This window comes from Salvelinus fontinalis, chromosome 7 (assembly GCF_029448725.1).
Source record: "Salvelinus fontinalis isolate EN_2023a chromosome 7, ASM2944872v1, whole genome shotgun sequence".
Lineage (NCBI taxonomy): Eukaryota > Metazoa > Chordata > Actinopteri > Salmoniformes > Salmonidae > Salvelinus > Salvelinus fontinalis.
This window is the reverse complement of record NC_074671.1, coordinates 42962469-42986146: the sequence shown is the minus strand read 5'-3', so window position 1 is coordinate 42986146 and position 23678 is coordinate 42962469. Positions and strand designations below refer to the sequence as shown.

At 40.9% G+C, this 23678-nt stretch overlaps 1 protein-coding gene across 10 annotated transcripts in view; it reads right to left on the bottom strand.

Annotated features, from left to right (window-relative positions):
- Positions 1 to 15938, bottom strand: part of LOC129859497 (muscleblind-like protein 2a) — a 78508-nt gene extending 62570 nt beyond the window's left edge. For 9 of the 10 annotated variants that reach the window (XM_055929352.1, XM_055929349.1, XM_055929353.1 and 6 more), the window contains exon 1: positions 15681 to 15938. The gene's annotated coding sequence lies outside the window, so the exon portion shown is untranslated. Of the gene's footprint in view, positions 1 to 11105; positions 11409 to 15680 lie in introns of those variants that run through there. The other variant, XM_055929350.1, reaches the window with a different exon arrangement.
- Positions 15939 to 23678: the final 7740 nt, after the last annotated feature.

Genomic DNA, 23678 nt, shown 5'->3' with positions numbered 1-23678 from the left:
GAGAGAGAGTGTGTCTGCGTGCGCCCTTGTTTGTGTGTGGCTAGGTAGGAGACTGGCTTGAAGTGTTGTGTAAGCCAACAGAGGGCGGTTGCGAGGTTATTCAGCTGCCACTTGGTCTGAGTTCCCGATCATTACTTTGCGTCATTGTGCGCCAACTCGCATGACGCAGCCCTCAGGCGTGTTGAATACAAAGCAGAGCGGAGAATGGCAACGACCCCTGTGCAATGAGACAGCAAGAGTGCAGTAAGCCAAGCCAGTGCGGGACAGTAGGGATAAAACCCCTGGGGTCCACACACCCTGTCGAGTAATGCCGTGACGAGAGCCGCCAGCTAATAGAAAACGTGCAGCGCAGCAGTATTCCGGGAAGCCATCCAACAGGCAGAGCAAGAGAGACCGAGACAGATGCATGTGCCAGACACGATTACGCCACTGCCTGGGTACCTAGAGCGCCTCAACACCCACCAGACACGACCAGTCAAATTAAACATCGGGCCATTGATGCGGCCAGTGGATTTTCAATTCACAGAGAGAGAATATGAGTCTCGCACCTCTCGCTCTGAATCTGTTTTTAGGCAATGTCCTCCGGCTACTCGGGTTGGGGAGGCGGAAAAGGACTTGCTAGATCAATTTTTTTTTTAAAGGGACATAGCCTAGCCTTTAGCTTACTTTTTGAATCTATTACAAACAGACTACCGTGCAGGGAGCCTGTTTCCCTTAGAGCATCTGGAAATATTTTCTGGTGATAACTGGGAGAAGGAAGTGGGGGTGGGGCAGGCGAACAAGGGAGGGAGGGTTGTAAAAACCTGCAGCTGCTGTTTAAAATTCTCTTCACTGTTTCATATCCCACAGATCCCTCCATTCAAAGACATGGGGCAAAATAAGTACAACACTAGCATAGTGAGCATACTGCACTCCACAATGAACAAGAGACATTGGTCGGACTCCATACAAACAAATAGACCTATGTACAAATCATAGTCAAAACTTTGAGGGAGTAGCTTTAGCGGTCATGAAAAAATGCGAGTCCAGACAGTAAAAGCCATGGCAGTAGCCTACTGTAAGATAGACCGCCTATCTTTGATCGCTTGGCTCGATAACATTGGCAGTTATGTCACATTCAGGTCTGCTTAAATATAAAGTTAGAATAAAAAATACAATTCCATATCTATGACTATAACCATGCAACAAGCTGCTGGTGCCAAGTTAAAGTAGGCCTAACCATTACAGCCATGATGCTCCATTTCTGGACCTGGAAACCAACATATAGGCACACTTTATGGGCTAATTTACAATATTATAGTCACATTCTCATTAAATAATCTTTAGAAATGAACGGTAAATAATGTATGTTGTAATTTGAGTCACTTTTATTGTAAATAAAAAATATATGTTTCGAAACACTTCTACATTAATGTGGATGCTACCATGAGTACGGCTAATCCTGAATGAATCATGAATAACGATGAGTGGGAAAGTTAGACACACACATATCATACCCCCGCAAAATATGCTCACCTCTCCTGTTATTTTAATGGCAAGAGGTTAGCATGTCTTGGGGGTATGATATTTGTGCATCTGTTACTTTCTCATCTAGTTTAGAAACATATTCTACTCTTATTTACAATAAAATGGTGACTCCAAAATGACACAATATATACCAATAATTTCAATTGGGCACAAAATAATCTACAACAACCAAAACAAACAGCAAATACATCCAACCAATTTGTAGAGTCACAAGTTTGATATAGTCATTGCGCGCTAAGAACATGGGACCAAATACAAACCTTTTACTACCTTAATACACAGACGAATTTCTCCCAATACATCTGAATCATCTGTTGATTTACCCTGAGATGAAAGACTAGATCTGATTCATACTGGTCCCCTTAAAAATAGGGAGACTATGAACAAAAAGTGCGGTAATTTCTAAACGTTTCACTCATTATGGATGAAAATTAGGGCGGACTTCATTTAGTCAACTGGTCGGTCGATAGACTGTTGGTCAACCGAGAATTTTTAAGTTCAGCAGTTGCAACAAAAAAAATACAATTAATTTCACATCTTGATTGACGTCTCTGTGGACTAATCCATTTGAGGCCGTGGGGAAGGCAAACCAGTAGTACATTTACTGTTAATTCCCAAAATTTCTAATTTGCAAGGTTTGTTTGGTTACTAATTTAGGTTAATGCATTCAATCTATTATTTTTATTAACCTGTTGAGGATGGGGGCGCTGTTGTCACTATTTATGCTAATCGTGTAATTTTTGAAACGGCTTCCCACAAAATTCTTGATCGTACAATATGCATATTATTATTATTATTATTGGATAGAAAACAGTCTATAGTTTCTATAGGAGTTGAAATTTTGTCTCTAAGTGGAACAGAAGTCATTCTACAGCAATTTCCCTGACATGGAGTCAGATTTCAGAAATTTTGGCCCCTGATCTGGAGTCAGTTAAAAGGCCGCAGTTATTGCTATGAGTATACGGACACTGCTTACGTCTTCCCCTGGATGCCTTTACGTGATGACGATTTGAATGGGGTCGATTGCGCGTTCACAGGCACTACAAATTAAAAAACCCTGTAGCTAGGAACTCTTTTCTTGCTGCGTAATGCGCCTGGAGGACATCGACCCGCACTTGTTCCAAGCATTAGTGGAGGGAGAAATATTACTCTGGTCATGTTTCTACTCGTTATGGGAGTTAAAAACATCATAAGGTAGTTAATTTAAAGCGTTTTATAGCAATTTATATCCGTTTAGTGCGATTTTGGGACATTTATTTCTGAAACGCTGTGAATTGCTGGGCACGCTTCCAATTCATCCCGAACGCAGTTGGCATTTCCACATGGCAAGAGGACAGCTTTCCACCAAAAGACGATTAGACCCAAGAAAGGATCCTTTGCCCAAGATACTGATGGAAGAACAGCTCAAAGTAGGACATTTTTATTATGATAAATCGTGTTTCTGTCGAAAAATGTTAGTGGCTTAGGACGCCATGTTTTGACGTAGCTTCGCTTGGCGCAAACTGTATTGAAAAGTAAGGATAATTTAAAAAATGTAATTCCGCGATTGTATTAAGAATTAAATTGTCTATCAATCCCTGTCCACCCTATATTTTTTAGTCACGTTTATGAGTATTTATGTATAAGAGTAGATCACTGTCTAATATGGCGCACGGACATTTTCTCACCAGCTGGGCTACATTTCACATTGTCTAACCATGATTTTGGTGGCTAAATATAAACATTTTCGATCAAACTCTATATGGATTGTGTAATATGATGTTACAGGAGTGTCATCTGAAGAATTCTGAGAAGGTTAGTGAAAAAATTAATATATTGTGGCGATGTTGACGTTATCGCTCACTTTGGCTAGAATCAATGCTGGGCTGCTATGTGCTATGTGCTATGCTAATATAACGATTTATTGTGTTTTCGCTGTAAGACACTTAGAAAATCTGAAATATTGTCTGTATTCACAGGATCTGTGTCTTTCGATTAGTGTATGCTGTGTATTTTTACGAAATGTTTGATGATTAGTAAGTAGGTAAACACGTTGCTCTATGTAGTTATTCTAGTCCATTTGTGACGGTGGGTGCAATTGTAACCTATGCCATCTACCTGAAATATGCACTTTTTTCTAACAAAACCTATCCCATACCATAAATATGTTATCAGACTGTCATCTGATGAGTTTTTTTCTTGGTTAGGGGCTATAAATATCTTAGTTTAGCCGAATTGGTGATAGCTACTGGTGTTGGTGGACAAATAAAAGATGGTGGATTATGCTAATGTGTTTTTAGGTAATAGATGTACATCTTTACATATTGTGTCTTCCCTGTAAAACATTTTAAAATCGGACATGTTGGCTGGATTCACAAGATCTGTGTCTTTCATTAGCTGTATTGGACTTTAATGTGTGAAAGTTAAATATTTAAAAAATATATTTTTTTTGAATTTCGCGACACTGGTTTTTCAGTGGGGGTGGGGGGGGAGTGCCGCTAGCGGCACCCTCATCCTAGACAGGTTAATTACTAGTACAGTTTTTCACAGTTGTCATTGTCGGAGTGGACACGTTATTTGCAGAGCGCACAACCTAGGCTACACTTGTGAGAAACAAGTTTTGGTTTATTTCATTCCATTTACGAGTTGTCAATTTATTCATTGTGTTTTGTTTGGAGCGCTCTGTTGAGTAAGGACACACATCTGATTATGCATAGAAGTATGCCTAGGCTACTTGGCCTGCACGCAAATGTAACTTATAAATGTGCCCATTTGGAAATCTGATAGTATTTCTGATTGTCTTAACTCTACACCACTAATAAGCTGTGGAACTTCCCAAATAATTTTCCTTCAACTGAGGGTCCAGAATATTTTATACAAGGTTGTAAGTTTGTTAGCTTGACCTCCGACTGGACCAAGTTGATACAATGTTTCAAGTTCCTTGCAGACAGGCCATGTGAAGCCAAATGTGATTTTTTTATTTAAAAAAAAAAATCTGAATATTTTCTACCTGCAGGCTGCAATGTGGTTATTTGTTGGCTTTATGTAGGCTATTTCTGCATAGTAGGCAATGGAAATAGAAGTTATTTAGATTTGTATAATTTTCATTTAGATAGAATTTGTATTAATCACATGACAATGGATTTAGATACAAAAACTATTATAAAAGCAATGAAAAACTGCTCCAAGAAAATGTGCATACGAAAATCATAATTGGCATGCAGATCGGTAGAAAAGGTAAGATAAATAGGCACTCCAAAAGGTTGCCGACCCCTGGCGTAGCCTATTACCGGCAACTTCTGGAGCGTAATGGCAGAATCTGCAAAGGCCAGCAAAAGCGGGAGGTAGGTTAAGGAACAGTTATTTTTTTCTGACCATTGACTCCCCCCAGTCATTTGTGTGTCTAAATGATTTAAATCAGTGTGCTTAAAGCATCAGACAACATATAGTTGATCATATTAAAACACATAGGTCGTGTCTATATAGAAAAATACAATTTCGAACAGTCGATTAGTCGAAAGAACAGATGACTCTTGGTCGACCAAGCGTTTTATTAGTCGTGGATAGCCCTAATTAAATACCTTCAAATTAAAGCTGACAGTCCGCACTTTAACCTCATAGTTATTGTATCATTTCAAAGAGCCAAAAGAACAATGTCACTGTCCCAAAACTTTGAGCTTGCTGTCAACTTCTTCCGTGACAACACTGTTGATCACCGTTTCCTCCCCATCAACGTCATCAGAAGACTCTACAATGTCTTCTTCAATGAAAATGTTTTTATCTAAATCAGGGATTTCCTCGTCGTCTGATTCATTTTCAGAGTCAGAGAGAGTCAGCATGGCACGATTGTCCTTCAGAAAGTAGTACATCTCAACTTTTTCCCACTGACCTGATAAATTCTGGGCAGCAATGTGTTTAAGAGCAGTATCAACATAGTTGCCGTTCTCCATGGCTAACGTTATATCTTTAGAAAAAAACGTATCCACGCATAACGAGCAGCTCATTTTATAGACACAAGATGCTACACCTCAGACCAATCCAAATTCATCTCTCAGCATGTCCAGCCCACTCATTATCTCAGCCCATCATGGCTAGCAGGAAGGTTCCTGACTTTTTCTTTGGCTAAACCAACTACGCTCTTAATTTAACAACTTTACACGTATTTACAGATGACATAAAAGTTTATTATTAAGGCACATGAAAGTTCACATGTGTTTTGATCAAATATTTTTTACATTCAAACGGCTCTCCTGTGAAGTCGTGACTTGCGACATCCGATTCAGGAACTAGGCGTGTCTTTCTATGAAAGAACCAGGTAAGAATAATGTCAGATGTGACCTTTCACTATTAAAACTTTTTTATTTTTAGAATCAGAGGCAAATGTATTTTTTACATTGTAACATACTATACTAGGCCACAGTATAATTCAAAATCAAATATGCCTTAAAGGGAAAATTCAGGATTTTGGCACTGAAGCCCTTTATCTACTTCCCCAGAGTAAGATGAACGTGCGGATACCATTTTTACATCTCTGCATGCAGTTTGAAGGAAGTTGCTAACTAGCATTAGTGCAATTGCTAACTAGCGTTATCGCAATGACTGGAAGTCTATAGTATCTGCTAGAATGCTAGTAGATACAGTACCATTCATAGACTTCGAGTCATTGTGCTAATGCTAGTAAGCATTGGCTCACAAAATTACCTTTAAATTCCTTCATAACTGGAAGGAGAGACATTGTCTATTTTTTTTTTTTACAGATAGCCATGGGCACACTCCAACACCCTTTACAAAACAAAGCATGTGTGTGTTTAGTGAGTCAGCTAGATCAGAGGCAGTAGGGATGACCAGGGATGTTCTCTTGATAAGTTGGTGAAATGGACCATTTCCTGTTACATTCAAAATGTAACAAGTATTTTTGGGAGTCAGTGAAAATGTATGGAGTAAAAAGTACATAATTTTCTTTAGGAATGTAGTGAAGTAAAAGGAAAAGTTTTCCAAAATATAAATAGTAAAGTGCAGATACCCCAAAAAACAACTTTAGTAGTACTTTAAAGTATTCTTACTTAAGTACCTTACACCACTGGCCACATGTAATACAGTGTAGGGTGAATTTGCTGGTCAGTTGAGCATTTTTCCGACTAATGCTTAAAGTTGAGATTGTGTAATGCAGTACTGCATTTCCTTACCAGTTGTTTATATTTTTTTTTCTTCGTTTTTATTTGGCTCAGAAAACACTTTTTGTTCCTAAATCATGGCAAATTCTGAATCATCATCATCATCATCGCTTAGAAGCCAAGTATTTCTCAATTTCCTGGCATGAGAAATTCCCACAAATCTATGTGTTATTTGAATAACTGTCTGGGTTAGTGTGAGTGGGGGCAAAGTTTATTGTAATGGAATTTTGCTAAAAGATTAAAACAAAATGGCAACAGTGTCTTCATTCAATGTATTATGACCCCGTATCAGGGTTAGATAGATAAAGCAGAAAGGCATTTATCATATCAGGTTACCAGTGTAATATCTTCTTGCCCTACTCTAACACTTCCTTCCTGGTTCAGAAAATACAAAGAACACAGCTAAGATACCTGGTAGCCTACATATCATGGAGAATGCCCTGGAAATCAGGTTACTTGAGCGAGATAGAGCTCATTCAGCCATATGATATAGCACGGCTTAGCCCTAGCATATTACTGAGCCCCGTGTTTGTACTGTAGCCTGGCCTAAGATAGCCTATATACTGTGCATGTGCTACAAAAGGGGTGGCAAGTAGCCTAGTGTTTAGAGCGTTGGACTAGTAACCGAAAGGTTACAAGATCGAATCCCCAAGCTAACAATGTAAAAATCTGTCAAGTCAGTTAAGAACAAATTCTTATTTACAATGGACGGCCTACTCTGGACAAACCCGCACAATGCTGGGCCAATTGTGCGCCGCCCTATGAGACTCCCAATAACGGCCAGATGTGATACAGCCTGCAAAGGGCACCTATTGGTAGATTGCTTTAAAAAAATAATAATAATAAAGAAAATGTTTTAACCTGACATTGAATAGCCCTTTGACCATGGTGAAGTTATTAATTACAATTTGGATGATGTATCAATACACCTAGTCACTACAAAGATAGAGGCGTCCTTCCTTAACTCAGTTGCCAGAAAGGAAGGAAACCGCTCAGGGATTTCACCATGAGGCCAATGGTGACTTTAAAACAGTTAGAGTTGAATGGCTGTGATAAGAGAAAAATGAGGAAGGAGCAACAACATTTTAGCTACTCCACAACACTAACCTAATTGACAGGGTGACAAGGAAGAAGCCTGTACCGAATAACAAGACACTAAAGTAATGCTGTAATTAGATATTTATGCATTTCATTTTCAATAAATTTGCAAACATTTCTAAAAACTTGTTCTTACTGTCATTATGGGGTAAAAGACAAAAGCAAATATGTTATCAATTTTGAATTCAGACCAACACAATAAAATGTGGAATAAGTCAAGGGGTACGAATACTTTGAGGCTAGCCTAGCGGACACACCTCCAGGAAAGAGTGCTGATGAGGACGAGTGGAGGGACAGTTGGTGCGCAGATAGGTAGGGCCATGCGACACCCTTGTTGTGACCTGCACAGATCAGTCCTGTACGCCCCCGCCCAGCTCTCTCTTGGTGCTTTCAGGACAAAGTGATGTGCACAGTGCTCAACAGTCAAGCTTTTTTGACTTTCATCTACAAAATAAAAAATTATCCCACTGGGTACACTGAAATGTGCAACCTTTAAAAACTGTCGTCTATCGCTCTGTCCCTTGCAGAGGCAGGCAAAACCATGCCATCCAGTAAAAGTGAAATGTTTTACCAAAGAGCAGCTAGCCTAACCAGCCAGGAAAGGAGATTTAAGAGCAGACCAGAGATTTGTGGGGACTGGGGAAAGCTCCATGTTACGACTAGACCTTCATGGATTACAGTTACGAAAGCCAGCTGGCCAGGCATTATCTTGGCCATCTCCTAATTTGAATGAGAGCAGGCCAGTGCAGGGTTCTCTCAAGTAAAAGTCATTAGCTTGACGTCTGAATACCACCCACGTATCCTATTAGCTGTGTATGGGGTGTCAGTCTCTCCTGGATGTTGTCAACCTGAGAGAAAGGCATAGTCTACACTTTGCATCGTTTCCATTTTACAGACAACCTTATTAAAGCACCAGCTAGCTGTTAAACAGCAGGTCTATAACAACCAAGCAAATGAATACCTGCTCTTTTGAATTTATTACAATGCAGAGATGGCAATCCACTATATATTTGCATATGGCCAAGAGGAACACGAGTAGGCTACATTTTCCATGACAGCAAAGAGTGCACGTGTGCTTCAGTGTAATGAAAGCGAAAATGTCCATCTCCAGTTGGTTGTGGAAAAACAAGAGTAATAGTGTTGTTTTTTATGATCAGGCTAGTTAAAAACGATTTCTGTCGTGTTTACCATCCTAATAATAATGGTTCTAAAAAGCATATTTGATGAAGGAATTTTGTTCTGAATTTCCATATGGTCAACTGCCGTATCGTGCAATCCGTTTGCTGAAAATTCTACATAAAAATATAGGTCTAGGATACTTATTTGAGCTGCAGATTTCTCTTTAAAAAATCTTCTTAAATTCACAAATTAAAATACATTCACATCACATGGGAACATATTTAAATAAGCTTAACTTGTATATCACAATTTCCTGGAAGTCTACACAAATATCTTAGCAATGCATATTTTCGAAGCTTAACTCGAAGCTCAACGAAGCCTACTATTCAAATATTAGGCTAGGATAAATGGATGGAAATTAAAAGTATGCCATCCTGCAAATTGATATTGGCATTGGCTCCTGGAGCTTCAAATTATCAAATGTCATTAGCGTAAGGAGAAATGAGAGACACTAGCTAAGCAGAGGTTAGTGGACTAAGCTAAGCAGGGCTACTGGGAAGAAGCAAAGCAGAGAACATTTAACAAAGTCAGCAGAAATGTGGGCGTCATATCCTAATAGCCTTAACTAAAACTCGGTGACCGCAATGGTCATCTCATGCCACTGACACAGGGAACTGGCCTATAGGATATTTAACCAATCCCCTGCCCTGATTAGCCCATCTACAGGTCAATATATATCTGATAACCAATGAGAGGGCTGGATTTGAAGTGTATGTAGCTTATAACAGACAGAAGACCCATTTACTGTGACTGTCAATGACTTTCCAGAATCGAGTACACAAAAGATGGGGTTGCAACTGTGCATTCACACAAAAGTTACTCAGGAAGAAATGCTGTGACACTATTATATCATCCAACTTCAGATGATCCTCTAATAGCCTGTCTGTCTTTTTAAATTGAGCATTTAGCTAAATTAAAACACTCCCCGGTAGTTCTGGAAGAGAAAACCCTTAAAAACACTAAAAACAACTCAACCGTCAAGCTATGACTCATGACCAACTAGCAGGCTAATTCTCAAATTGCTTCCAATGTGGCCTGTTCATTTTAAAGTAGAATTATCCTTTCACTGAAAAGCCATGCTAATGTGAGGGCCAAATGATTCAGCTTTCTTTTCCATCCATCACAGCAAACACACAAAATCATTGCTTGGACATAAAGAGCTTATTTTGAAGGTAACGTAGATTGTTGTTATTGTTTAAAAGGTCTGGAGGGAAAAAAATTGTTAAAAGCTCCCAATCCTTTAAAAAGGCATGGCTAATTACCTTTCTGTGTCAGCAGTGACAACTCGCTTGTGAATCAATTTAGGGAGGGAGTTGTTCAGGCTTGCAGCCCTGGCCTTCCTAATGAAGAGCCATTGCATGTGACGTTACTGTTTTTTGTTGTTTATTTTTGTAACTTCCATTTCAGAAAACACCCACTTCGTCCTCCACTTCCCCCCACGACTGCCAAATGTTAGACAGACACCTTTCTAGTGTTTCCAGCTCGTTTCCAGGCCGCACCGGTCAACATTTACAGCTCCCTCCCATAATAGCACAGTACAGAGCAGTGGATAAAGAGCTTACTGTGGAGTGTGGCTGTGGACCTCCTCTGTGATAAAAGACATGGGACCTCCTTAAAATAGTAAGAAGCCCAAGCAAGGCTAATTAGGGAGCCAGCCCTCAGCTCTGTTTCATGTCCACCTCCAGTACAAGAGAAAAATATTTTGTCTACGCCTATGAACTGCATTGAAAGTGAAACTCTTTTCTGACATAAAAGGAAAGTTTGAAACAGCCTATGGAGCGGGCTACAAATAAATCATACACATCTTTCTTTCTCTGGCTAGTCCACGTGTTCTGAACTTCACGGAGAGAGAAGTCTACATAATTTTTCTGCATCATGAAGGGAAGGGAGAGGCACTGTCTGTGGTAGTTAGTTTCCCTAGTAATCAACAAGTCCCAACACAAGCAGGAGAAATTCAAGCGGCTGTAACCAGCAAAGTGTTTGTTATACTGTACCAGCGAGCTGCCCTCACCCATTTGTGCTCCCCCTCTCTGTAGCTCCCTCTCCCACACAGACTCTCTCTCTTTCCTCCCTACCCACCCAGGATGGTATGCACCATACTGCAGCAAACTACTTTAAAAAAATAGATCAGAGAGACGTTCTTCCCACCTCGTTTTTTGCTGAGTCCTGTATAGCTCGGTCGTGCCTCTCTCTTTAAGCCACAGCATAGATAGAGACACCAGGTGCAGCTGCTATGCCTCGGAGTAGTTCCCCTGCTTCAGCGTCTGGAGCTAATGACCATGTGAACTGTTGTCATTCCCTGGGAGGAGCTGCCGAGCGCTGCAGCAGCCAGAGTCCCATGCCTAGACAGAGATTTTTTGTTCTCTTTCTCTCAGCCACGGAGGGGAGGGGAGCGAAGCAGGCAGGAAGCAGAGCAGTGTCTGCTCAACTATCTGGCTGAAACGCTTACAGCCATCCCCCACAGCCAGCCCCTTCCTGCCCACCCGCCTCCAGCCAGGTCTGCCCACTCCCTGCTCGGGCCAATAGGAAAAGGGATATCAGGTCACAGCTCTTTTCTGGTTGGTTCGCAGGGTACTGACTGGCAGGCAGAACTCTGAACTACCAAATGACACAGACACTGCTGGATCTTAAAGGTATTTCCCCAATTTCATACCCAGCTCAACTTTTACACACCATCCATCCCCTTTTGGCCATTCCACAAAGGACACAACATGTAGGCTACTAGGCAACCAACATGAAAACATCACATCCTCCTCTGTATCACTATAGGAAAAACAAAAACACAGTTTATATAATAAATATGAAATTATCTGATGTAGAGCATAAGCTCTCCCCACCTGCACTGTAACATGACATAAGCTTAGCAGCATCCCCTCAGGAAAGAGAACACTGTCTCTCCTCTTCTCCCCACCCCACCCTGGTGACGACAAACAGCAGCCTATTTAGTATCACGTGAGATGTTGTGGATGGAGCAGCAGCAGCACAGAACTGATGAGTCAGAGCCCCGGCTTCATGATTTTTCGAATCCAATACAACAGCTCTATTTGCTCCAATTCTCTATCCAACTCTCCCTCTTTTTATCTCGCTCACCCTCTCCCTGTCTGTGTTGAGCTCCCACTCCTATACATGGACAGCAGATTGTGGTAGCCTGAGTGCTTCATCAACATCAATGAGGCTAGAAATGCTCTTTCCAGTCCACTGCCAAATAAACCTGATAACCCTCAAGGCTAGCTAGGACAATAACACCTAGTGCTCTAAATATGTGATCTGGTGTGACTCTATCTTCCTAAACAAAGTTAATTGTGTACCCTACCTCAACAGTTGACAGACTAAAACATTTATGTTAGCGCCATCCACCAATGTCACCTTTGCATGCGACCCACCCATAGACCGTAATAGGGGGCCCAACTTAGAGTCGTATTCATTAGTGCACATCGTAGCAAAACGTTTTGCAAACAAAAACAGGCGTTTTTTATTGGACAAATTCAGGTAGGTCCCTCCTTGTTTCAGCTTGTTTGCTTCTGTTTGGTTTTAGTGAATAACCCCCAGGTGATATAGAATCAGTTGGTGCTCTACTCTCATCCCTATGCTGAGAGGGGGGGGGGGGGGGGGGGGGGGCTAGAAATGCTTTGAACAGACAGCAAACTCACTTTACAGCTATGCTTGTCAACACTAGAAAGTGCTTTAGACAGAGGTGGAGGGGAGATGACTGCAGGGAAACTGGAATATATAGCCTAGGAGGCCATTGGGGAGCAGGTGGTCCTAAACAAAGTCCAATATTCTACCTAAATTTCAAGACTGTAGAAGATCACTGCAATAATCCCATTACACTTAACACACTCAAAGTATGGAGGTCAGTTCAACGTTTTTTGGGAAGGTCCAAACTAACCTCTGCTCTTACCCCAATTCTTAACAACCCAGATTTTGGTCCAGGATTGCTGGATGCTGGCTTTAACTGTTGGCTTAATAAGGGCATACAGACTAAATACACTTATTTGCTTATAAGATTTTATTGTCATTTGAGCAGATGGTTGAGAAATATCAACTCCCAAAGCAGGACTTGTTCTACTTCCTACAAGTAAGACATTATATTCTGAAGAGCACCACCTTAATTGGTAACCCTGATATGCCTGTCATTGAATGAATGCTTTTTTTTTCCCCACAAAGGAAAATGTCTGTAAATCTGTGTTATGATGCTTTAAGGTTATTTTCTACTGTCGACACACAGAGGGTGAAACAAGTGTGGGAGAAAAAATTGTCTGTTACTATTGACGAAGAGATGTGGGAGGACATTTGGAGATCTGCAAAAACAATATCCATATGTAATCGTACTAGAGAAATCCAATAAAGAATAATACACAGATTGCATATATCCCCAAATCGCAGACATGCTTTTAGCCCCTCTTCCTCTTCTCCTCAGTGTCTTAAATGCAAAACTGATACATGCACCCTAACACATTGTTTATGGTCATGTACCAAAATACAAAGATACTGGTCTGGCGTTCTGCAAGATATTGAAAAGATCCTAGGGGTTGATCTAGAATTGGACCCAGTTTCTTTACTGTTAGGTCTCCCTAGTAGGCATGTTACTTCTGGAGGTAAGAGGAGGCTTTACAACGTCCTTACCTTCGCAGCGAGGAAAAACATCATTTTACAGTGGATTAGTGATAAGGTTCCTTCTATTAAAGATTGGCAAAAGATACTATTTGAATAGGTGCCACTGGAATATCTGACATGTACATTGCATTCTAAAACAGATCAGTTCTACAAAGTATGGGAACCTTATCTAAATTACCTAGAACCTGATGTATCAGCTATTATGCTGCAAGGATCCTCTTAGAATGGTGGTGATCTATGTATTTCAGAATTACACTGTACGTTCCATGTGTGGAACCTAACTTCTTTGTTAAAACTGAGCTTTTTTGTTGAATTTCTGTTTGTATGTTTGTTTAAAATGTATGTATTGAGAAACGCAATGATGGGGATGAGGTGAGAGAATCAGCGAGCGGGGAGAGGAAGATGGTGTATGTATGTATGCATGCATGCATATATATATATATATATATATATATATATATATATATATATATATATATGCAGGTATGTGTAAGTGAGTGCTGTTTTTTTGCTTCGTCTTTGTTGTATCTCTCAATATAAAATTCCAATAAGAAATACTGTTACAAAAAAAATATTTTAATAAAGAAAATAATAGAAACCAGTGAAAGATCAATGATAGGTTGCTGCCTTCCTGTTGTTGGCTGTAATTGAATATCAAAAGGCAGGAGTTGTGTTTCACTTTGAACCCCCTGGATGGACTTTCTGCTGACCAATGAATACTTGACTGAGTAAAATGTACAGAACACTATATAATAGTGTGAAATGAGATAGGCTTACCCTCCATCCGAATGCAGCTATGTAACATCGTTCAGATGACTGACAATACAAAGAGGCTCCATCTTGTTGAATTGTTTATTTGCCCCTGCAATGTTGCAGAGCTTCAAGTCTCAATCAGCAGTGGGTTTCCATGGCTACCGAAGATGATGGACAAAACAGATCCACGGATAGACCCAATATCATCTGTGAATCTCATCAACAGTTCTTTGCAATGCATATTCATTTCAGGATCTCTCTTTTTGTAAGACACACAATAACCTGCTACTTGAAGGCTTAACCATTAACTTCTAAAGTCCTAGCAATTGTCCAGAACATTGAGCAAAATAACATTTGTTAACCTGATTCAAGAACTAAAAATCAGGCCTAGGCTTAGTTGAGTCTAGTTGAGTCTGAAATCTGTATTCTGCAAACGGTAGCCTGTCTGCAGTGCACACATGAACATCAGAGCATGGAATAAAACAGTTATGAGTCACATCCATTGCCTAACTTTATTGAGCCTTACTAAATCATCCTCGATCAGCATCAATCATCCTTGGTACATTAACACACAAGCATAGCCTATTGACCTTCACTCACACTAGAAGAACATTGTGAGTGAGTGAGTTTTTGTATTTCTATGTCATAAAATATGTTATATGTCAAAGTTAAATAACCTACATTATGTTTACTTAACCTACAATATGATGCATGTACTGTTACTGCAGGTGATAATGTCTACAACACTGTCATTTGGATCTAGAGGTACTCAACCTATCCTAGTAACGTTAATTAATGGATTACTCTTCTCTCCCCCTTTAAAATTGGACCAAGATGTGGCCATGGAATTTATTTTAGGTAACTAGCTAGTTTGCATCGGCTTTGGTATGGCAACATTGGCCTGCCAAAGCCAACTAGTTAGTTAGGTACACCGACTATCAAGTCAATAACAACATTAATGACAGACTGCCACCTGAAGCGTGACAGCTCGATAACATGTTCGCGTGCCGTGAAGTTAGGAAACCGTTCTAGCCAATAGTTGGAAACGACCTCGTGGGGGAAATGTATTGCTAGCTGACAACATTGGCTAACTGAAGCAATAGTTTCTACAAAATCTGTCAACTCACTTTGAAAGCCTACGAGATGCTAGCTAGTTAACGTTAGCATTCCTGTTGAAGTAGCTGCGGCAAAACGAACTAACGTTAGCTCGCGCTGGTATAATAACATAGCAACCACATTCACATAGCCAAGCACAAGGTGACGAAGTAAACAAACTGGCTAGTTAACAGGTAACTAAACACAATCGTAACAACCCAAGTAAGAATTTAGCTAGCTAGCTGGCTACCTCCTTACCTGTCGCATCCAGATGTACTTGTCACCGCGCGCAGGCAAGAGACTTCCAACGGCCCACGCGGAACTACTCTCGTGAAAGGTAATATCGAGTTGCAAACATTCTGGTCGGAAATTAAAAATAGAAAATCGTTAAGGCAGAAATTACTTTTTCTCACCACTAACTACTTTACAGTAAGGCTATCGTGTTGCACAAGCAACAAGCTATTTTTCAGTTCAGTCACAGCCAGAAGAGGTAACCCAGACACGTCACATGGATTATAAAACTGAAGCATCCGTTTAGAACGTTTTCTCTCCACCAAATATGGTAGTGAGAGGAAGTCCAGCGGAAGTTGGAGATGATAGAACGAGGTGAAATTGGGCCAACATTCTTCTAATTTTCTCATCGATGAAACATCTGATCTCAAAAAAAATTCTGTTTCCAAAACTATAATCTGTTACGAACACAGTGCACTAAGTTTTATAGACTTGACGCTTTGCCAAGGTTTAAAATTGCATTGTTTAGAACGAGGAGGTCGAATTGAGTTTGTGCACACGCGCACTTTACAGAGGAGGCGTTCCCTAACGGAAATATGCAAATCTACGCTACAACGCGCGAATGGAATTTCGCTAGCTCTCGCTTGGATTTGCCCACCTCCTTGCTTGTTCTGCCCCCTATGCTTCATTTGCTCCCACTGTAAACGACACAAATGAACTGTCTTAGGTTACTTATAAATATCTTTGGTTCAGGGATTGCCAAAGGATGGTAAAGAAGGATGCACTTGACTACAGGGGGGTAGTGATATAATTATGCATTGTGTGTATTAACACTCAAAAGTTTGTAGTAATTCTAATTTTCAAAATGTCAATTGAATTTGTTGTCCAACTTGCACGTTGAAATGTGCAAGTTGGGATGACGTGATAAATATCACCGTCATCCTACCAATAGCTGTACATGGTATGGTCCAAAAGGAACGTCAGCAGCACACGGAAGGGCAAGGGTTCCGCTGTTGCCTAGGAAACAACTGTGAATCTCCTGGGACAAAATATGTAGCTAGCTAGCTACAGATTTCAATAAACAAGAAGTTCTTTCAGTGCCACTGAGATTGATATTCAGGATTTTTGCAATTAATTTAATATTCTTAATTTCGTATTGTAGTGTGGTTAATCGACACTGAGCTCAACATTGATAAATAAATAAATAAAAATAACAGCCCATCATCTCTGCAAAACTATAGGTGTCGATTAGTTATTAAAAAGATGGTGGTTATCAGAGCACTTTTATTTTTTCATTATTTTTTAAATTTCTATACAATTTATTGAATGAGATTCTATTTCTGTGTTGAGTATATTTTATTTGACACACACAGGCTACACACAATCACACGCACACACACACACAGTCGTTTATTTGCCATTTTCAAGTATTAAGTAATACATACATTGGAATGTTTTGTTGGAGCTCTCTCACATATAGGACAGTACATACTAATACAGTAAAAAGATCATAAAAAGAACATCAATTTAAAAAGTGCTTTGTGGTAAGATCATTAAAAACAGTTCAGTCATGCTAAAAATAACTCAGGTTAACCATTTAATTAGGAATTGGAATACTAGAACAGACATGAACCTTGTTATTTAATTTTCTTTAACTAGGCAAGTCAGTTAAGAACAAATTCTTATTTACAATGACAGCCTACCCCGGCCAAACCCGGACAACGCTGGGCCAATTGTGTGCCACCCTATGGGACTCCCACGGCAGGATGTGATGCAGCCTGGATGCTGCATCACATAAACAAAAATGTAGAAAACAAAAATGTTGACATTTATGGTCTGTTTACATATATTGTAGAGGCTATTTATACAGAACATCTGTATTAAACCCCTATAAACTGTATTTATAATTATATTACAATATTTTAGGTTGACAAATATTCTATTACACAATTTCTGATCTATCACATGCCTTACATTTATTTTCCTGCAAAGTAAAATCAGGATTAGACCTCTACTTTCATTCATTCCAATATAGACCAATATTGCTGCCACTTTAACTGCATTATGGTACTGTGTTCTGGGGTTTATGACATAGTTCCTAAGATCTCTATGGGTTTCAAATCAGTCAGGTTTCAAGACTAGTCATTCAACTGAGACTGCTCTTCTCTGTGTCACGGAGGCGCTCCGCACTGCTAAAGCTAACTCTCTCTCCTCTGCTCTCATCCTTCTAGACCTATCGGCTGCCTTTGATACTGTGAACCATCAGATCCTCCTCTCCACCCTCTCCGAGCTGGGCATCTCCGGCGCGGCCCACGCTTGGATTGCGTCCTACCTGACAGGTCGCTCCTACCAGGTGGCGTGGCGAGAATCTGTCTCCGCACCACGTGCTCTCACCACTGGTGTCCCCCAGGGCTCTGTTCTAGGCCCTCTCCTATTCTCGCTATACACCAAGTCACTTGGCTCTGTCATATCCTCACATGGTCTCTCCTATCATTGCTATGCAGACGACACACAATTAATCTTCTCCTTTCCCCCCTCTGATAACCAGGTGGTGAATCGCATCTCTGCATGTCTGGCAGACATATCAGTGTGGATGATGGATCACCACCTCAAGCTGAACCTCGGCAAGACGGAGCTGCTCTTCCTCCCGGGGAAGGACTGCCCGTTCCATGATCCATGATCATGATCATGTTCCATGATCTCGCCATCACGGTTGACAACTCCATTGTGTCCTCCTCCCAGAGTGCTAAGAACCTTGGCGTGATCCTGGACAACACCCTGTCGTTCTCAACTAACATCAAGGCGGTGACCCGTTCCTGTAGGTTCATGCTCTACAACATTCGCAGAGTACGACCCTGCCTCACGCAGGAAGCGGCGCAGGTCCTAATCCAGGCACTTGTCATCTCCCGTCTGGATTACTGCAACTCGCTGTTGGCTGGGCTCCCTGCCTGTGCCATTAAACCCCTACAACTCATCCAGAACGCCGCAGCCCGTCTGGTGTTCAACTTTCCCAAGTTCTCTCACGTCACCCCGCTCCTCCGCTCTCTCCACTGGCTTCCAGTTGAAGCTCGCATCCGCTACAAGACCATGGTGCTTGCCTACGGAGCTGTGAGGGGAACGGCACCTCCGTACCTTCAGGCTCTGATCAGGCCCTACACCCAAACAAGGGCACTGCGTTCATCCACCTCTGGCCTGCTCGCCTCCCTACCTCTGAGGAAGTACAGTTCCTGCTCAGCCCAGTCAAAACTGTTCGCTGCTCTGGCACCCCAATAGTGGAACAAACTCCCTCACGACGCCAGGTCAGCGGAGTCAATCACCACCTTCCGGAGACACCTGAAACCCCACCTCTTTAAGGAATACCTAGGATAGGATAAAGTAATCCTTCTAACCCCCCCCCCCCCCTTAAAAGAGTTAGATGCACTATTGTAAAGTGGTTGTTCCACTGGATATCATAAGGTGAATGCACCAATTTGTAAGTCGCTCTGGATAAGAGCGTCTGCTAAATGACTTAAATGTAATGTAATGTAAATGGTTTAACACACACACACACTAAGGTCTCACTAAAAATGGACTCCTCTGTCACCTTCATAGAGTAGCTCCTCTTCTATCAAATCAGCATATTCCCCATGCTCAGATGCTCTGCAGAAGCTCCCATTTGTTATGTTATTTTGCAATGTTGCCAAAACTGGATTTAGCATCCATCTGCCACACAAACACTTCTGCCCTCAGCAAGTAGCACAAGTCAGGGAGGACCATGTAAAAAATATTCATGGAATGAGCAGGGCATGGATTTGGCTCTTCTGAGTCCTACCCACGCCATGCCTATGGCCTATTGAGTGAATGAACAATGAGCCAGCTAGCGCTAGCATGCACTGTGCTCAAGACCAAAGGGCCAGCATAGTGAAATGTGTGTGAATGCTAGCCTAGCACATGATCAGCAGCAGATGAAGGGGGAACATTGACTCGTCTTTAGGGATTGTCAAGGTCATCCTTTACAACTGTAAAGTAAAGGCATGCTTTTTATGGTTAAGGAAATGTAATTAATTATATGGGCAAAACACTGAACATTTGTCCATTTAAAAAGGTTATGGAATTGTAGCCGACGGCGACAGTAAAATGTCCCATGCGGGTCTCAAACCCAGGTCTCCCAGTCTGATAGAAAACTTACTAACTGTTCCAATAGGGTTAACACACTTGGGGGAGATCACAATTATCTTACCTAGATAAGGATCGCTACACTATCCCCTTCATTCAGGAGAGTACGTCCCCACATTTCCCTATACCAAGTCCTCCACATACAAGCCCCTCTGATGGCCGCAAGGCCACCAAATCCCACTTCTGACACCAATGTAGTAAATGGCGCACGCGTAATGCCATTGAAAACTATGTGAGGGACCTATGACAATATTTTAGGTCTTACACAATGTCTGCTCTTTATTTGATGTGTAAACAAAATTGGAAAAATCCTTTTGAGAGACAGTCATAAACTGCTTATCAGGCCTGTGATATTGCTTGGCAGACATCTTGTATTGTCCTGAGCATCTTGTCAAAGTTATCTTTGTTATGTTGTTGTCAGTTTGGATTAATTGGCGATACATCGCTATTCGGTTATCAAGCATATCTTAGATAATTAGGCACCACAGCAAGTGACCACAGCAAGTGACCGTCTCTGCCATTTACAGTTTTTAACAATCACTTTGGCACTAATTTCAGAACCTTGTGGCCATTTTTCAAAACTCTAGACACAAAACTCAAAACGGTCATCACTTGTAACACAGGCTGTCCAATGTTCAAAACATTGCATTGTGCATTCATATCTTTAAAGAAACCTTGCACTTGCAGAATCATCGGTTCAATTAACTCATTTATCGTGAAATACCATAGGAACGTTCATTTAGATCACCCACACACAAGATCCCGATAGTTTCACTGTGTAGTTGTTCGTACAATCATTAAATATTGTAGTACAAAATATGTGACACATGTTTCATTATGCTACTACACGTAAATACATCACTGTAAAATGACTAGTAGAGAGAATACTACAGACACAGTGGAATCATTGAACAAAATATGACATTTATTGATGAAATACAATACAATCACAACATAGGTTTCTTTGAATCAAAGCAAAAATAATTAGCTACAAAAAAAGAAAAAATACAGTAAAACGCCAACTTCAGTGTTCCTCACCTGGCTTACTGTAAAAAGCAAAACAAAGGATTGATTTCTGTACTTCTATACTTTATACTTTATACTTCTGTACTTCCATCAATCCTGTCTTGTGGATTTGGCCACAGTTTCTCATCCACATCACAATGGATGTTTCCATTAGCCAAACATCTTGGGAAGAATCTTCGGGCATGGCGAATCCAGGCCTGACACTGATCTGCCGTGATGTCATTGCATGCGTCATCCATGGCCTGGAGAAGGGCGGCTTGTTCGTGAGGGCGCCTATCATATACCTTCCACCTCCATGTGGAGAAAAATTCCTCAATCGGGTTAAGGAAAGGAGAGTATGGGGGTAAGTACAGGGTGGTAAATTGTGGTTGGGCCTGAAACCATGCTTGCACCATTTGAGCATGGTGGAACCTGACATTATCCCACACAATGACATAGGTCATGCCATCAGCTCTACAGACCTGATTTAGCTCATCAAAGAAGATTACATTCGAACAGCAAATCATGTGGCTGCCTGCAACTCAATATATAGAGTATATAGAGTAGAGAGCTTTAGATGTTGTTCGACCAAACATTAGAGCAGGCAAGATGAGTAATCTAAGCAACTTTGACCGTGGTATGATTGTTGATGCCACACATGGTGATTCGAGCATCTCAGAAACAGCTGCCCTCCTGGGATTTTTACTCACTACAGTCTCTAGAGTTTACAGTGAATGGTGCGATAAATTGGTGCAAAAAGCATTCAGTGAGCGGCAGTTCTGTGGGCAAAACACCTTGTTAATGTGAGAGGTCAGAGGAGAATGTCCAGACTCATTCAAGCTAACAGAAAGGCCACAAATGCTCAAATAACAGCTGTTTAAAACAGTGGTGTGCAGAAGGGCATCTCTTAACGTACAACACAGTGAATAATTCAGGCTGTTGTGGAGGCAGGGGGTCCTACCCAGTACTAGATAGGTGTACCTAATAAAGTGGCCGGTGAGTGTACAGTAATGTCAAATCTGAAACCATGGTCTGGAAAAGTGGTACATGTGACCATAGAAACAGTGTCTGATAAAGAATGATGATGAAATATTACATCCATAGATAATGTAGTCCAATTGGTTCATGTTCCACGGTAATTGGTGTCAATGGATCTCATTATCCTGAAACTTTCATGATCTAAACATGGAATATTGTTCGTCAGTTTCCATAAAACTATGCATTAAGAGTAATGCAACAGTTACTTATCATTTTGATCAGTTGTATCAATTGATAGTTAGATCATTGTAATGAAATGAATAGGCAGTAATCTCAGATGTAATGTGTGAATTGTATTTTGAAATGGTAATACTTTGATGTTAAGTTGTGTCATTTTGAACGGGTGATTTTAGTTCAATGAACAAATTAGCTTAACTTTATGTGTATTGTATCCAAGCAATTGGAAAAAGTGTTAGAGTTTTGAAAAATTTGCATTTTGATCATTGGTTGTGAGTTTTGTGTCTAGAGTTTTGAAAAATGACATCAAGGTTCCGAAATTAGTGCCAAAGTGATTGTAAAAAACTGTAAGTAAGCTTAATTCACAAATGGGACTTCGTTACTTATCAGTTTGTCATTGGAATTTCCTTAGCAAACAGAGCAAGTCAGTGTTTGTGTCCCAAATGACACCATATTGCCTTTATAGTGCAATACTTTTGCATGACACCCTATGGGCCCTGGTCAAAAGTAGTGCACTACAAAGGGAAAAGGGTGCCGTTTGGGACATACTCAGTGTCAGATATGTGGAAAGTCTTTTACAATCGTGCTAATGTTTGACGGTACTAGAGTCAGATGTAGTTTGATTCTGCTGACTGCGAACATACCCTTACATACACAGCCTGTTACTTCTACGTGTGCGCGTGCGTGTGTGCATACCTGCGTGTGTGTGTCACAAGTTAGAAGGTTTCACAAATAATGTGCTTAGAAACCTTGTCAGTTAAGGATTTCATGGCAGTGGAAAAATCACTTTTTTTTTTTTTTTTTGACACAGTGTGCTGAATTCGCCTCTGAAAACGATGGGAGACAAAAACATAGGAGTAGTTTTATACTGACAGTGGCAAGGCTGTAGCAATGACTTAGAAAAACTGTCTATGCCTGAGTCACGCTCATCCCTAAGGGTCTCCCTATTGATTTCACTGCAGAGGAGACTTTACCGTAGTTTTGCAAATACCTCTCTGTGCCCCTATGTGTTTTCAGGTGATGAATTGTAATTGTATGGGTATGGATAGACCATATAATTAAAAAAGAACACAGAACAGGAACATAAAGTACTGTACAGTATCTCAATATCTAAATATCAAAATTAACATCATATGGTTCTCCACAACTGAAATACAGCAGGGTAGTATCTCTCCCATATGACATCCTGACCTACTAGCCTGGACTACACAGGCTCCGACACTCGTCGGATGTGGCAGGGCTTGCAAACTATTACAGACTACAAAGGGAAGCACAGACGAGAGCTGCCCAGGGATACGAGCCTACCAGAAAAGCTAAATTACTTCTATGCTCGTTTCGAGGCAAGTAACACTGAAACATGCATGAGAGCTACAGCTGTTCCGGACGACTGTGTGAGCACGCTCTCTGCAGCCGATGTTTGTAAGACCTTTAAATAGTTCAACATTCGCAGGGCCAGACAGATTACCAGGACATGTACTCCGAGCATGCGCTGACCAACTGACAAGTGTCTTCACTGAGATTTTCAACCTGACTGTGTCTGTAATGACAACATGTTTCAAGCAGTCTACCATAGTCCCTGTGCCCAAGAACACTAAGGTAACCTGTCTAAATGACTACCGACTCGTAGCACTCACGTCTGTAGCGATGAAG